Raw genomic sequence first — 16,894 nt, forward strand, 5'->3', positions numbered from 1 at the left:
TTCAATGATAAAACACTAAGTTAAAACCCAAAATGGCCAATGAATCTCATAAGGATCAAGAATACCTATAACCTAGTCCTAACACCAACCTAGATATCAAAATAGTCAAATATATAGATGATCAAACTAAGCCAAGTCTAAAAAAGGGGAACCATAAACTACCTAGTGGCCGAAACCGTACTCGAACCTTTAATCGGGTGTTTTTCCTTTTCAAAGAGCCTTAGATCGCTTCCAAGCTCTCAAGAATGGAATGAACAAGTCAAAACAAAACCAATAATACCCATATTACTAAAAAGAAAAACTGACTAAAATTTAGGTAAAATGTTGACCCTCGAATCGAAGTTACAAGATTATGGAACAAAACCCATTATTATATTCTTCTTGAGGTAAGGATCACATGCTCAAAACTTAGGCAAAAACAGAGTTCAATTCAGACTTCAAATTGTGAGCGTGCCACTCATCCCAACACCATATAAATGCTACAAGAAAGCTACGGGAAGGGGCAAAAAAGGCAAAAAAACACGCAAAACACAGAAATAACCTTGAGGGTCATTACAATATCCACTAATAAAAGGAATTTTGTCATCGAAAGTAATAAAAGGGAAGGTACCTAAAGGCTCGAAAGGTGAAGATATTGGTCTCCCAAGTTGCCTCCTCCATCGGATGATTTCTCCACTGGACTTTCACCGATGGAATTTCCTTAGTTCTCAGCTTCTTAACCTCCTATCTAGAATGTCTACAGGCTCCTCCTCAAATGCCAAGACTCATCCAACTGAACCAAATCCAACTGAAGCATGTGAGACTCATCTGGAAGATATCATCTCAGCATAGAATCATGGAAAATAGGGTGAAATCTCGAAAGAGCTGGAGGTAATGCTATCTCATAGGCCATCTCTCCTACCTGCTTCAGAATCTCAAATGGACTAATGAACTTGGGGCTAAGCTTTACCCTTCTCCTGAATCCCATCACTCTCTTTATGGGCAATACCTGCAACCTCCGGTTAGCATAGCTTTTCTGCCTACTTTAGGCAGCACAGAGTCACTCCTGGATCACATAGACACTATCCATAGAATCACGTAATAAGTTAGTGCCCCATGGCCTAACCTCAAAAGCATCAAACCATCCCATAAGAGAACGACACCTCCTACCATGCAATGCCTTAAATGGAGACATCGGTATCCCGCTCCCTCAGAGCTTAAATCCATAGAAAAGTATAGTACAACCCAAAATAACTCAAAACCTCCTTATTTTTAAAAATTAGATGCAAATATATCATGAACATGCTTATGCACCAATGCAATCCAATCAATATCTCAAACAATCCAACTCATACATATAACCGGGTAAAATACCCATTACAACAAAAAGGTACTAACCTGGAACTCTACCAGTCCAAGCTCACGGACTTAGGCCCAACAATTCAATCAAAATAGGGAAGTATACTTAAACATAGCACAAAAGTGGACTCAACTCAACAGATCAAACAAAAAGCACACAAGCTAAGTTTCACATCATCTAAGGGTAGTCTAAGGATCTAAGAGACAATCAAGCCAAGAATCAACCTAAACTAAGGTTCAATGATAAAACACTAAGTTAAAACCCAAAATGGCCAATGAATCTCATAAGGATCAAGAATACCTATAACCTAGTCCTAACACCAACCTAGATATCAAAATAGTCAAATATATAGATGATCAAACTAAGCCAAGTCTAAAAAAGGGGAACCATAAACTACCTAGTGGCCGAAACCGTACTCGAACCTTTAATCGGGTGTTTTTCCTTTTCAAAGAGCCTTAGATCGCTTCCAAGCTCTCAAGAATGGAATGAACAAGTCAAAACAAAACCAATAATACCCATATTACTAAAAAGAAAAACTGACTAAAATTTAGGTAAAATGTTGACCCTCGAATCGAAGTTACAAGATTATGGAACAAAACCCATTATTATATTCTTCTTGAGGTAAGGATCACATGCTCAAAACTTAGGCAAAAACAGAGTTCAATTCAGACTTCAAATTGTGAGCGTGCCACTCATCCCAACACCATATAAATGCTACAAGAAAGCTACGGGAAGGGGCAAAAAAGGCAAAAAAACACGCAAAACACAGAAATAACCTTGAGGGTCATTACAATATCCACTAATAAAAGGAATTTTGTCATCGAAAGTAATAAAAGGGAAGGTACCTAAAGGCTCGAAAGGTGAAGATATTGGTCTCCCAAGTTGCCTCCTCCATCGGATGATTTCTCCACTGGACTTTCACCGATGGAATTTCCTTAGTTCTCAGCTTCTTAACCTCCTATCTAGAATGTCTACAGGCTCCTCCTCAAATGCCAAGACTCATCCAACTGAACCAAATCCAACTGAAGCATGTGAGACTCATCTGGAAGATATCATCTCAGCATAGAATCATGGAAAATAGGGTGAAATCTCGAAAGAGCTGGAGGTAATGCTATCTCATAGGCCATCTCTCCTACCTGCTTCAGAATCTCAAATGGACTAATGAACTTGGGGCTAAGCTTTACCCTTCTCCTGAATCCCATCACTCTCTTTATGGGCAATACCCGCAACCTCCGGTTAGCATAGCTTTTCTGCCTACTTTAGGCAGCACAGAGTCACTCCTGGATCACATAGACACTATCCATAGAATCACGTAATAAGTTAGTGCCCCATGGCCTAACCTCAAAAGCATCAAACCATCCCATAAGAGAACGACACCTCCTACCATGCAATGCCTTAAATGGAGACATCTAAATACTGGAATGGTAGCTGTTATTATACGTAAACTCTGCCAAAGCCAAGAACTTATCCCACAGTGGTCCTCTCGAACTAACCGTCAGTCTAAGGGTGAAAGGTTGTGTTAAGCTCAACTCTAATACCCAAATCTCTCTGAATAAACCTCGAAAAGTGCAAAGTGAATGGATTACCATGATATGAGATAATAGACACTTGTACACCATGTAAATGAAAAATCTCTTAAACGTAGATATAAGCTAATCTCTCTGAATTATAAGAAGTCTAAACCGACAGAAAGAGAGCAGACTTGGTCAATATATCCACGATAACCCAAATAACATCAAACCCTTGAAAAAGACGTGGCAAGCCTACCAAAAAGTCCATAGCAATTTGCTCTTACTTCCACTCTGAAATATGTAGCTATTGGGTCAAACCACCTGGCCTCTAGTATTCGTACTTCACCTGTTGACAGTTCAAGCACCTAGACACAAAAACTGAAATATCTCTTTTCATACCACACCACCAATAGTGCTACCTCAAATTATGAAACATCTTTGCCGCACTAGGATGAATACAATATCTCAAACAATGGGACTTCTCCAAAATCATCCTAACCAAGTCTCCAACTCTAAGAACGCAGATACGACCCTCAATCCTCAGAACACCCTATAGGTCTAAGATCTCCTTCCTATCCTAGCTGCTAAGCATCTTATCTTGAATCACCCTCAACTACGAACCATCAAACTATTGTGCTCAAATCTGTTCTATCAAAAAAGATCTAGCCTCCACACAAGTATGTACCCTAGCCAACTCTAAAATATCAAGCCTAACCAACTGGTTAGATAAAGACTAGATGTCCAAAGCCATAGGTTGCTCTTCTGCAGCTAAGAAAGCCAAATTCCCCATACTTACTTCCTTTCAGCTTAAGGGATCGGCTACTATATTAGCTTTGCCTGGGTAATAAAGAATCGAGATGCCATAGATCTTCAGCAACTCCAACCACCTGCGCTGCCTTAGATTAAGATCCCTCTAGCTGAAGATATACTAAAGACAACTATGGTCAGTGAATACCTCATAGTGAACTCTATATAGGTAGTGTCGCCAACTCATCAACGCAAAGACTACCACTGCATCATGAGTGAGGTAGTTCTTCTCGTAAAGCTCTAGGTGCCTAGAAGTATAAACAATAAACCTACCTAGCTACATAAACACACAACCTAGGCCAACACCAAAAGCATCATAATAGATTGTAAACCCATGGCCCTCAACTGAAAGAGACAGAATCGGCGTTGATGTCAATATGTCTTGAGCCTTTGAAAACTCACCTCACACTCGTCAGACCACTAGAAAGGAACATTCTTCTGATTCAATCTAGTCAAAGGTGCTACTATCAAATAAACCCCTCCATAAACCGCCTGTAGTAGCCAGCTAAGCCAATAAAATTGTGAACCTTAGTGGGAGAAGTAGGCCTAGCCCAATCACAAACTGTGGCAATCTTCGTCGGAACTACCATAATCCCATCCTTGGACACCACATGCCCCAAGAATGTCATAGAGTCAAGCTAAAACTGTTGATCCTGTAAGGTTTAAAGTACAATCCTCATATGCTAGTCATGCTGCCCTTACTCATGAAGTAGACTAAAATGTCGTCGATAAACACTATCATGAATGAATCCAAATAGGGCTTGAATACATGGTTCATCAACTCCATAAATGTTATTGGGGCATTAGTCAACCTAAAAGACATGACTAAGAACTCATAATGGTCATATCTAGTCTTAAAGGCTGTCTTAGGGATGTCCGCCGCCTTAATCCTCAACTGGTGGTAGGCCGATCTCAAGTCTATCTTAGAGAACACCACTTCACCCTGAAGCTGGTCAAATAAGTCATTAATCTATGGCATAAGATACTTGTTCTTGATGGTCACCTTGTTTAGTTGCTTGTAACCAATACATATCCACAAGGTACCATCCTTCTTCTTCACGAATAAGACAGAAGTAACCCAGGGAGACACACTGATCCTAATGAACCCCTTACTCAAAAGTACCTGGATATGCTCCTTAATATCTCTCAACTCAGCTGGAGCCATCCGATAGGGTGGAATAGAAATTGGCTGCGTACCTAGCTTAACATGTATGCCAAAATCAATATCACACTCAGGCGGGAGACCAGATAAATCAGTACAAAATATGTCAGGATACTCTTTAACCACTGGAACTGACTCAAATAAAGGAGCCTGGTACTAGTATCACAAACATAAGCAAGATAAACAAGACACCCCTTCCCTACCATCTGGTGCGCCGCGCCCTTAGAAATGATATCACACCCTTAGACATATGGCTAACTGTTCTCGTCTATATAATTGGAGGAATGCCGGGCATGCATAAAGTGATAGTCTTAGCGAAGTAATACAATATCGCATGATGAGGAGATCACCAATCCATGCCTAGAATCAAGTCAGAGTCTACCATATCCAGTACAATCAAGTCTGCCCTAGTATCATACCCTAAGATAAACACCATACATAATTAATACACTCGATCCACTACTACAGAATCACCTATAGGGGCAGCTACACGCATTCGTATAGGAAAATACTGACACATATGTGTTTGTAGATCCCAGATCAAATAAAGCATATGCGAGTTGATGGATGGAGGAGATCATACCTGTGATGATGGAATTCGAACCCTCTGCCTCTAGCCTTCCTAGAAAAGCATACATGTGATATCCACCGCGACCACCCAATTTTCTAACTGAGGACCACCTCAAGAATCTTGAGGACCACCCCTTCCATCCTGAGCGCCACCTTTGGTTGACTGAACTAGAGCCCTAGGGGATTGAACCTGCTGACCCTGATGACCCTACTGGCCCTATTAACCCTATTAGCCCTAATGTCTAAAAGGTCAACCCCTATGACATTCTTTATCAAAGTAGCAAAAATTTCCTTACTCATAACACCCTCTGCCAGAACTGAACCATTAAAACGACTCGACTAAAACTAACTAGCCACCATGACCTGAATATACTGAGTATACATCCTGAGGATTCTTAATTGGCATTGGAACCATAAGACCACGAGCACCTATAGTAGTGCAACCATTTGTAAGCTGAACTAGCCTAGTAGGCTAAAACTGTGATGGATAACCTCTACCTGGAAACCCTCGTCATGGGACTAAGACGCGCTAAAACCACCCTAACAGTTGGGCCTCTTGTCTCTGCCTTCATAGGCCTTACGATAGATCCCCTCAATGGTGCGTGCATAATCGACTATCTGTATAAAGGACTGGCCTGATGCCACCCTCTACTTTGTAGCCAAATGTAGTGGGTATGAAATCCCTATGACAAACTTACATACTTTCTCGTGCTCCATCGGCATAAGCATAGCCGCATATCTAAATAACTCATAAAATTGGGTCTCATACTCTGACTGACAATGACCCCTGAGTCAAACCTATAACTCATCCCACAACTGCTCCCTCAAGCAGCAAGGTATATACTTCTCTAAGAAATCTTCGGAGATATGAGCCTAAGTCATCGGAGGGGAACCGGCTGGCCTGCACTGAAGATAAAATCTCCACCAATGGTTCTCTGACTCGTCTAACTAGTAAGAATTATAATACACCCCATGAGACTCCAATAACCTGAAGTGATATAATCTCTCCTGACAACTGAATAAAAACTCATGGGCATCCTCGCCCGCTATATCGGAGAAACTGGGAGGGCTTGATCTTATGAACCATCCTAGAGTCTTCTGCTCCTCAGAAGACATGATTGGCCTGGGTTACATGAGTGGAGAAAAAGTAGGAATTGACTGATCTACTAACCGAGGAGCTGCAGTAGAAGGCTGCGCCCCTAATATCTGAACCTCCAGTGCCCCTACCTGGGCTACAGTCTAATTCTTGTCCTGCCTCAAAGATCTACTAATATACTGGGCATGCTCATAGTTGGGACATATCCTCCATGAAGCTAAGAATTCTCGCTAGGGTTTCCTCCATAATTGGCGTGGCAATAAATCCTGATGGAGGCTAGGCTGACCCCCACCATCCAACTGATGTTGAACATTCTCAACATCTATGTTAGGCTCTAGTGACGATGTCCTCTCCTCAACTCAGGTCGGTGCTATAGCTCATGCACTACCAAGACCTCTAGGTAGACCTCCTACTTGACTTCTAGCTGGGGCTCTATCTTTTGATGTAGGGGGATCTCGCCGACCCATAGACAATCTCTTCCTAGCCATCTGGGAATAAATAAAACAAAAAAAATCTCATAAATTGCTAAATTCAATGACGCATGATAAAGAATGAAACAAGTGAAGTACTCCTAAGAATGCCCTATATCCCTCGAAGATGGCATATAGATATCGTCGTACCTATCTGCGAGACTCTACTAGGCATATGCTCCTGTACTGGTGAGACTAGTGAACCTAAGCTCTGATACCACTCTGTCATAACCCAAAATCAGGTCATAATGGTGCCTACCACAACCCACCAAGTCGGCAAGCCTAAACTCAAGGACTATAATTTTGTAGAAAATAATACTTTAAGTATAATGATAATAATAAAGGATTCCAAGAATAACATATAAGAATTAGGCCATATCATAAACTTGTAGTTCGATACAAATATATAAAAGAGGCCCAAGAGTAACTAGAAAGACAAACTAATATAAGACCAACACCCCGGACCTACTATCACCTATATACGAGTTACCAAGTACTAAAAGGCTATATATATAAGAGAATTAACTAAGCAAAATACAAAACATTAGTCAGTACAAAAGAGGGAAAGCAGCAAGTCTCTGGATGCCAAGAGCTCACCATGATCCAGGTCGGTGATAGCCAAGGGAGATCCAATGCTCAAAGAGGGTGGCTTGTACTGAGAGCTGCATTAGAAAAGATGTAGAAAAGTAGTATGAGTACCAAAATATGAGGTACTCACTAGGCATCATATAGGCTAAACAAGCTCAGAAAGATCATATATATGTATAGGCAGTCCGAACTAACAACAGACATAATCGAGAACACAAACTAAAACTGCAACAACCACTCAATCCATAACTAATAAACACAGGTGCAATGCTTATATTGCCAATCCAAAATGAATGCAAAAAGTTACAGAGTTATCTCATCGACTTCTCTGTGGACCTTTGAGACAATTGCAGAACTCCACTAAGCTTATCAGTAAAGTAAAACCAGAAATTTAGTCTACGGGCCGCCGAAGATTATCTTATGCATATCAAGTGAAAAATAGTGTATTTACTCCCAAACCAAGTTTTCCATCAATAAAACTAGTCAAAAACTGGTATCTCGCTCTCTTGGAGCTCAAATCCATAGAAAAGTGTAGTGTAGCCCAAAATAGCTCAAAACCTCCTTATTTTCAGAAATAAGATGCAAATATGCCATGAAAATGCTTCTGCACCAATATAATCCAATCAATATCTCAAACAATCCAACTCATGCATATAATCGGGTAAAACAACCATTACAACACAAAGGTTCTAACCTGGAACTCCACCAGTCCAAGGTCACAGCCTTAGGCCCAACAATTCAATCAAAATAGGGAAGTAAACTTAAACATAGCACAAAAGTGGCACATAACTAAATTGAGCAAATAAAATGCACACACGCTAAGTTTCACACCACCTAAGGGCAATCTAAGGATCTAAGTGACAATCAAGCCAAGAATCAACCTAAACTAAGGTTCAACGATAAAATGCTAAGCTAAATAACCTGAATAGGCAATGAATCTTACTAATAATCAAGCATACCTATCATCTATTCCTAACACCAACCTAGCTATCAAACTACTCAAATATACAGATCATCAAACTAAGCCAAGTCTAAAAAGGGGTAACCATTACCTACCTTGAGTCCAAAATCGCACTTGAACCTTTACTCGGGTGTTTTTCCTTTTCAAAGAGCCTCGAATCGCTTTCAAGCTCTCAAGAATGGAATGAGCAAGTCAAAACAAAACCAAAAATACCCATATTACTAAAAAAAAGGACCAAAATTTGGGTCAAAAATAGACCCTCGAATCGAAGTTATAGAATTACAGAACAAAACTCATCATTATATTCTTCTTGAAGTAAGGATCACAAGCGTAAAAGTTGGGAAAAAACAGAGTTCAATTCGGACCTTAAATGATTCAAATACCATTTTTTAAAACCTAGAAGTCAGTGGATTTGGGTCAAGAATTAAAATAAAACACGGAATTGAAGCTAGAATCATTTTAGGAAAAGGAAATGGAAGATAATTACCTTTGAACCACTTAAATTAATCAAGAAATGAGGGAAAAAGCCTTGGTCCAAGATGGGCCCTGTGCGGTCGTCGCTAAAGTGACATCTAGGTCGCCAAAGAGACCCTAGCCCAATGGCTTTTTCTGCTAAAGCGACAGCCTAATCGCAAAAGCGATTGTCTCTTAAGTGATGGGCTGGTCACTTAAGCGACCCCCGCCCCATGGATGGCATTTGCTAAAGCGAACCCTAGGTCACAAAAGGGGCCATCGCTTAAGCAATCAAGGGTCGCAAAAGCGAGTGCACCAGAGGCTTGCACTGGAGTTGTGAGCCTTAGGCTCACAACTTCAAATCGAGGCTCACAACTTCAAACAGACCCTCGAAAATCATTCGGAGTCCAAATGATGCAAGCTAAAAGTGAAAACCGCTTGTAAATGGCATTTTAGACTCAATGGAGTTAACAAAACATCCAATGGAGGTCGTGTAATCCTAATGTTGACCAAAGTAAACACTAATTCAAGAAAACATATAAAACACACAAACGGCCAAAAACACATTTAGAAGCATATAGTTTGTTGGACCTGGGGTACAACACATAAAACACATAGGAGATTTGAGTTTATAAGTGTTATTGAAGAATGTGGTTTGTTGGACTTGGGGTAAAGTGGTCAACACTTCACCTGGTGCAATCAAAGAGTTGAGAAAGATAGGGTGTGGAAGAGATTGGATAGAGCATTAGTCAATGAAAAATGTCTCGCTAGAATGACTCAAACTACCATAACTCACCTCCCATCAGTTGGTTCTAGTCATAATCCTTTATTGATAGAGATGGTTGTAAGAGAGGAGAACAAGAAAAGATATTTCAACTTTCTCCACTATTGGATATATAACAAGAATTTTATGAATATTGTTAGAGAATGTTTGAATAGAGGACTATCTGGGGATCCCATGTGGGTGCTTTATCAGAACCTGAAGAGGTTATCTACTACTCTCAACAATTACTATAGGAAATAATATGGGTACATCTTAGCTAAAGTTAAAGAATATGAAGAAAAGGTCATAAACTGTGAATAAGAGGTGGTCAACAACAATTCAGAGGAGAATAAAACCAAGCTTCATGCACTAAATGCCGAATATATTAGATACTTAAAAATGGAGAAGTCTGTTCTCAAGGAAAAAACTCAATTACAATGGTTTATAGAAGGGGATGCATACTCTAAGTACTTTCATGCTTTGATGAGAGAAAGGAGGAGGAGATTGTTCATTCACCAGATTTTGACTGGAAATAAAGAATGGATACAAGGGCATGATAATATAGCTACTGTAGATTGTGATCACTTTAGTCAGATCTTCACTGGTCGTGAGAATATTATTGATGAGAGTGTTCTTTAGTATATTCCAAGAATGGTCACACAGGAACAGAACCAGATTCTTCAAGATATGCCTATAATAAAGGAAGTAAGACAGGTAGTGTTCTCTATGAACCCAAACTCAGCAGCTGGCCCAGATGGTATGAGTGGTCAATTTTTCCAGACATGTTGGGATATTATTAGTATGGATGTTCATACAACTGTACAAGCCTTCTTTTGTGGTCACAATATGCCAAAGTTCATATCCCATGCTTGCTTAGTTCTTCTCCCTAAAGTAGACCAACCTACCAAGCTCACTGAATTCAGACCCATAAGCCTCAGCAACTTCACCAATAAAATCATCTCTAAGCCTTTTTGCATCAGATTAGCTCCCATTCTCCCTAACCTCATCTTTGAAAACTAGTCAGGTTTTGTTAAAGACGGAAATATATCTGAGAATATTATGTTATCTCAGGAGATAACTTATGATATCAAAAAACCAAAAGAGGGAGATAATGTAGTGATAAAACTGGACATGGCCAAGGCATATGATAGGGTGTCTTGGTCATACAATTGCATAATTTTGAGAAAAATGGGTTTTGGTAAAGAGTTCATAGACATTCTTTTGAGAATTATGAGCAATAATTGGTACACAATTACCATCAATAGGAAAAGGCATGGATTTGTTCACTCAACCAAAGGTCTTAAAGAGGGAGACCCTTTATCTCCTACACTTTTTATTCTTGGTGCTGAAGTTCTAGCCAGAATGCTTAATAACCTTCACCATAATCAGCTTTACCAAGGATTTCATATGGAGACAAGAGGTCCTTAGATAAACCATCTTAATTTTGCAGATGACATTATTATTTTAACCTCTACTGCCAGTGATTCCCTCAACTTGATCATGAAGACTCTTTCTACTTATGAAGCTGTGTCTGATCAATAGATTAACAAAGAGAAAAGTCATTTCATGGTCCCTCTAATAATGCTCAATTACACCTCTTGAAATAGATATAGACGATCGTTAGCAGTATACAAATCTTTCTAAAAGATTTGGTATTTGATGGAGAACGAGAGGTTAAAACAAGTTCTATTAGCTAGCACTATTCAGTTGTAATTGTTACTTCCCAAAAATAAACTTGTATAAAGTAAAAGTGGGGGTTTGGTTGTGTTTCAGGAATAAAATAGTAATGCAGTGACAAATAAACAAGATTGAAGTTGTAAACTATATAAAGACTAGACTAGGATTGTGTTTTCCATGACTTGCAAGTTAATAGGCTAATCATATTCATGATATCGTTCATTGTATTGCATGCAAAATCTAGTGAGTTAGATAACATCTAATTCACCTCCCGATCCTTCTTAGACATATCTGATTCATCTTCTTCCGGTCTCAGAATGTATGTTTTACTAACCCTCGCCCTGGATCCCAGAGTACTATCTCCTTTTAATCTCAAGTAACTTACAAAGTTTATCCCTTTTTTCGAAGCTAGACTCTTTGAATTTCTATTTTGAAGTCTTTTCCAAATCACTACCTCCCTCCCGGTCAAGCCATAATTACGGGAAAGTTCTTAATGCGTTCACTCACTAAGAATACTTTTGAATGAACAAATCACGAATATCAATCCTACTTTTGCCTATTTTAGTTAAGTCATCACGGTTCCCACAACCCTAGTTGTGGGACTAGCTATGCATGATTATAAGTAAAGCAACAAAAAATTATGTATAATTCATAAAACAATAATTACAAAGTGATAGGAAATCAACACAAGAATCAAACAAAGTAAACTAGCAAGAAAAACTTGATTCGAGTCTCCAAAGATAGCCAAGAAATACAAGTTGTCGCGTGGCTCCTTTAGATACTTCCTAGCGTGTGTTGTCAAGAAAACAAGACTCAAAAATATAGTTTAGGTCGTTCATAATATCCTTCAAATAGTAGGAGAAATGTGGGAGTAAGCATACCTTAAACCTAGAACAAAATAAGATATTTATAGAAGTCTAAAACTAGTCCTAAACCAACTAGAAAAAGGAAACTTAATTGACTTCGGAGTGCTCTGGATGCGAGCCACCACGGACAGTGGTGGGATCATGGTGGCCTTTCTTGGTTGTTTCCTTAGCCTTTTATGGCTGGCCATCACACCATGACATCCACTATGGCTAATGGTGAGGACCACGGCTTGTGGTGAGGCCCTTGGTGGTTGCCTTGACCATGTTGCTCCTTGCTTTGATTCTTGGTGATTGCCTTTTCCTTTCCACTTCTTTCCTTGGAATTTTGATGGCTTCCTCTTCACTATGAAACTCACAATAGCCAGGCTCGTGGTGCATGCCTTAGCCCAAAAGTTGGTTGCCTTCTCTTGGCTATATTCTTCACAGATGGGGGCTTCCTTTCACGGCTAGTATTGCACACCACTGCCCATGGTGGCTGTCTTGGTGTGCATACTTGGTCAAAACATGATGATTTAATCTCCCAATACCCCTTCCAATGTCCTTCAAGTTTTGATGAAGTTCATTCTTTGAGTTCTCCTTTCAAGTTGTCATGAAACCTTGCCAAACTCACCTAGAACTTCTTGCATATTTTGCTTTCCTTTTGACCTCATGTAAACAACAAGCTACCAAAATCCTTCAAGATCAATTAAATTTCCTCATAAACCATGCTAAATACCATCAACCCAAGCGTGTTATAATTTCTTGAAAATAACTAAAAGCACATATCAAACTAACAAAATGCGCTTGAGAACTTATGATAACTCCTTATTTGGGGCATTATAAATTTCATATTTTGGCAATGCATCACCCTCTTCAAACACCTACCATTACTGCAACCATAATTCAGGATATCACAGGTTTCACTCAAAAAGGGAGTCATATTTCTTAGTTGGGTTGTCCATTATACATTGGACATCAAAGGATTATTTACTACTATAAACTGGTGGATAAGGTCATAAAGAAGATTAGTGGTTGGAAAATAAGACTACTTAGTTATGGGGGCAAAGTGACCTTAATCAAGCATGTTCTACAATCTATGCCCATTCACACTCTTTCAGCAATCTCTCCCTCTAAAACTACTATGAAACATATTAAGAGCCTTACTACTGACTTCTTTTGGGGATGGGATAATGAGAGAAAAAGGTACCATTGGGCTTCTTGGTAAACTCTCAGTTTCCCATATGAAGAAGGAGGTATAGGTGTAAGGCATCTAACTGATGTTTGTAAATCCTTCCAATACAAACAGTGGTGGAGATTTAGGTCCAAAACCTCACTTTGGGGGAAATTTCTATGAGCTAAGTACTGACAAAGAACCAATCCAGTAGCAAAAAAGGGGCATACTGGCCAGTCTTTAGTATAGAAATATATGATGAGAAAAAAATATAACATTGAAGATCATATTTGCTGGAAGATTCATTCAGGGAGTTATCACTTTTGGTGGGATGACTGGATTGGAACTTGTGCTCTAGTAAACTACAGCCTTAAGCACAACAGGTCTAATAACATCAAAGTGTCACATTTTTTTTATTAATGATGTGTGGAATGAGACTATGGTGAGAATATATTCACCGCATCTTATGGTCCCTCAAATCCTAAATACCAGATTTCAGTACTAAGAAGGAATATCAGATGAAGCTATATGGAAACCCAATAACAATGGTAAGTTCACATGTACTTCAGCTTGAGAGATCATTAGGCAGAAATATGACAAGAGAAGGATCAGCGCTTTAACATGACATAAAAGCATTCCTTTGAAAGTTTCTTTTCTCCTTTGTAGAGATTTAAGAAACAAGCTTCCAACTAATGAAAAGATTGTTCAGCTTGGTGCAGAACTTGTCCCTTGTTCCTATTGTTACAATCCTGGTTTAGATAATATAGAACACATATTTGTTGGTGGAAATTTTGCCAGTTACATATGGAAATACTACTCTAATTTTCTGGGCATGGAACACAACCAAACACCTTTGAAGAATCTCCTAATGAAGTGGTGGAGTGTGAAAGTAGGTAATGAGGTCCAAAAACTCATGTTTCATACTCTCCCAATATTCATCTATTGGAAGCTCTGGAAGAATAGATGCTCAGCCAAATATGGGAACAAACAATCTAGTACTCAGAGGGTTAATTTCCTGATTTGTAAGAACATAATTCAATTGTTAAGAATTGTATTCCCCTATATGGAATGTCCTAGCACTTGGAGAGACTTGTGTATTATGATAGAAAGGTACAAACATGAGGTAAGGACCACCAAAGTTACAAACACTGATGGTACTGCTTTGCAAAACCCAGGAAGAATAGGAAGGGGGGGATCTTAAGAGATGACCAGGGGCAATTAGTTTATGCTTTTGCTATTCCTCTTGGAATGGGAACCAATAATCAAGCAAAATTTCAAGAAGAAACTTATAGTGTGTACTGGTGTATCCAACATGGCTATAATTAGATTATTCTGGAGGTGGACTCAGATTTACTCACAAAATGGCTTCACTCCAGTGCAAAAACTCCTTGGAAAATACTTCCATATATGTAGGAACTTCAACATTATATCAGGCAGTTGGGGTCATGCCAGTGCACACACACCTACAGGAAAGCAAATGATATTAAAGACTACCCTTCTAAATGGAGTCATAGATCTGATATTGTGCAACATTTCTATAATCAACATCAGTTACCACCAGCAGCTAGAGGGAGTTACATGTTAGAGACTCGAAATGATAAATTTCAGAAGAAAGAAGCTAAAAAGGATCAAAAAACCTCCTTAAGCTCTTGAGACCCTATTTATGTTAGTATGATATAGAATTCTCTATATCCCTTTGTTTTATACCCCTTTTCAGTTTGGCTATCTCTTTGTTATAGCTATCTTGAATAGGTTTAGGTTTTTGTTTTCTCTTTTCTTACTATGTAAGGGAAGAGTCTCCCTTATTTATATTTTCCTAGTTATTTTGTATCGAGAGGAGCCCTCTCCTTAGGCACATTAATAATAGGTTTACATTTCATAGTATGTGATAAGTTGACAAACCTTAGTAGGTTATAGACATATATACCATCTTAGGATTGGAGGTAATGTTTATGCCTTACTCTTTGTACCCTTGTTATGTTATTTTACTTATGTTAAGGCCTGGGAGTGTTGCTTAGACCCTGACCCCCCAAGGGTCGTTAAATAAAAAATAATTAAAAAAAGGCCTCGGGAACCAATCCAAAGGTCATTCTATACAAACCTTGGAGTTTTCGAGTTTACCGTACTGTCAGAATTTCTATCCGAGCACATTTTCTAAGAATATTGACCGAAGTCAAACTTTGGGCAAAACTTTAAAGTTAAAATGCCTAATTGCATAAATTCAAAATAAAAGCCACAAAACCCAAACCAATATCATTTTAGACCAAAATGACCCTTCCAGAGTTGATGGAACTAACAAAAATTTCATCCGACATCAGAATCTCCAAATGTTGACTGAAGCCAACTCTTTCAACCCTTTAGCCTTAAAAATGGTCAAACCACCTCAAAACTCAACCAAAAACCTTGGGGAGTGTACCACTCATCCCAAAACCACATAAATGCTACAAGAAAGCTATGGAAAGGGGGAAAATGGCAAAAACATGCAAAACACATAAATAACCTTGAGGGTTATTACACAAGAATATAAACATATGAACCAAAAGAAATAAGTTTGTCGGGATATGGCCCCCGACTACCATTATTTAGTAAAAGAACTAACTAAAACTATTCTATGAAGCCCTCGAATAATGAGAACTCACCAACTACTGACTGAGAACAACTTCTACCTTACTAGCCACATATTTGAGAACGAGTGCCAAAATCTACATCATAAAAGGATGCAGCGCGCAGAGAAAATATATGTGTTAATATATGAAATATATTGAGTATGTAAGATAACACTAACATAATCATATTAAATTACATATGGAGGTACAGTGAAACAAGATTTCTAAGATCATAATCATAATAAAGGAACTAAAAGAAACAGTTGGAGTCCTGCATAAATATCAGGTTAAAAAAAACTTTTTTCAAAAGCATATACATAAAGTTAAGTCTAAATTAGAAGCCTTTCATAATCATATTCATAAAATAGTAAACTTAAAATGAACCATATAAGGTTAAGAACATATCGTAAAAATATGCATAAACTGGGATATTCTTATCACCAACAAACACTATGTGAGATCATGATGTCCAACAGCTAACCTAGTTGGGAGGGAGGTCCTATAGTTTGCTAGGGTATAGAAACATATCATATCTATGTAGATCCGCTATCCTGTGTCTCTCAAGGCCATACGAAGTTGTCCGACAAAGTGGTATACTCAAGTCCTACAGTGGCACGTAGTTTTGGGACTTAAGGATTGCTACTAAAGATCTATGGATGCTAAACGAAAATCTTTATTCCTAAAGTCCACTCAGTGCTAAATAGTCCTCCCAAAATACAGAAATATATATCAATGCTCATAGCTGTAAAAATATCCATATATATCTAAATCATATGTGAGGCTAAGCTCAAAAATCATATCTTGAATCTTAATTGAGACTAAGCTCAAAAGTCATGCCTTAAAATAACCCTTATTGAGGTTGTAAATCATATCAT

The sequence above is a fragment of the Solanum dulcamara genome, chromosome 5 (assembly GCF_947179165.1).
Source record: "Solanum dulcamara chromosome 5, daSolDulc1.2, whole genome shotgun sequence".
Classification (NCBI taxonomy): Eukaryota; Viridiplantae; Streptophyta; class Magnoliopsida; order Solanales; family Solanaceae; genus Solanum; species Solanum dulcamara.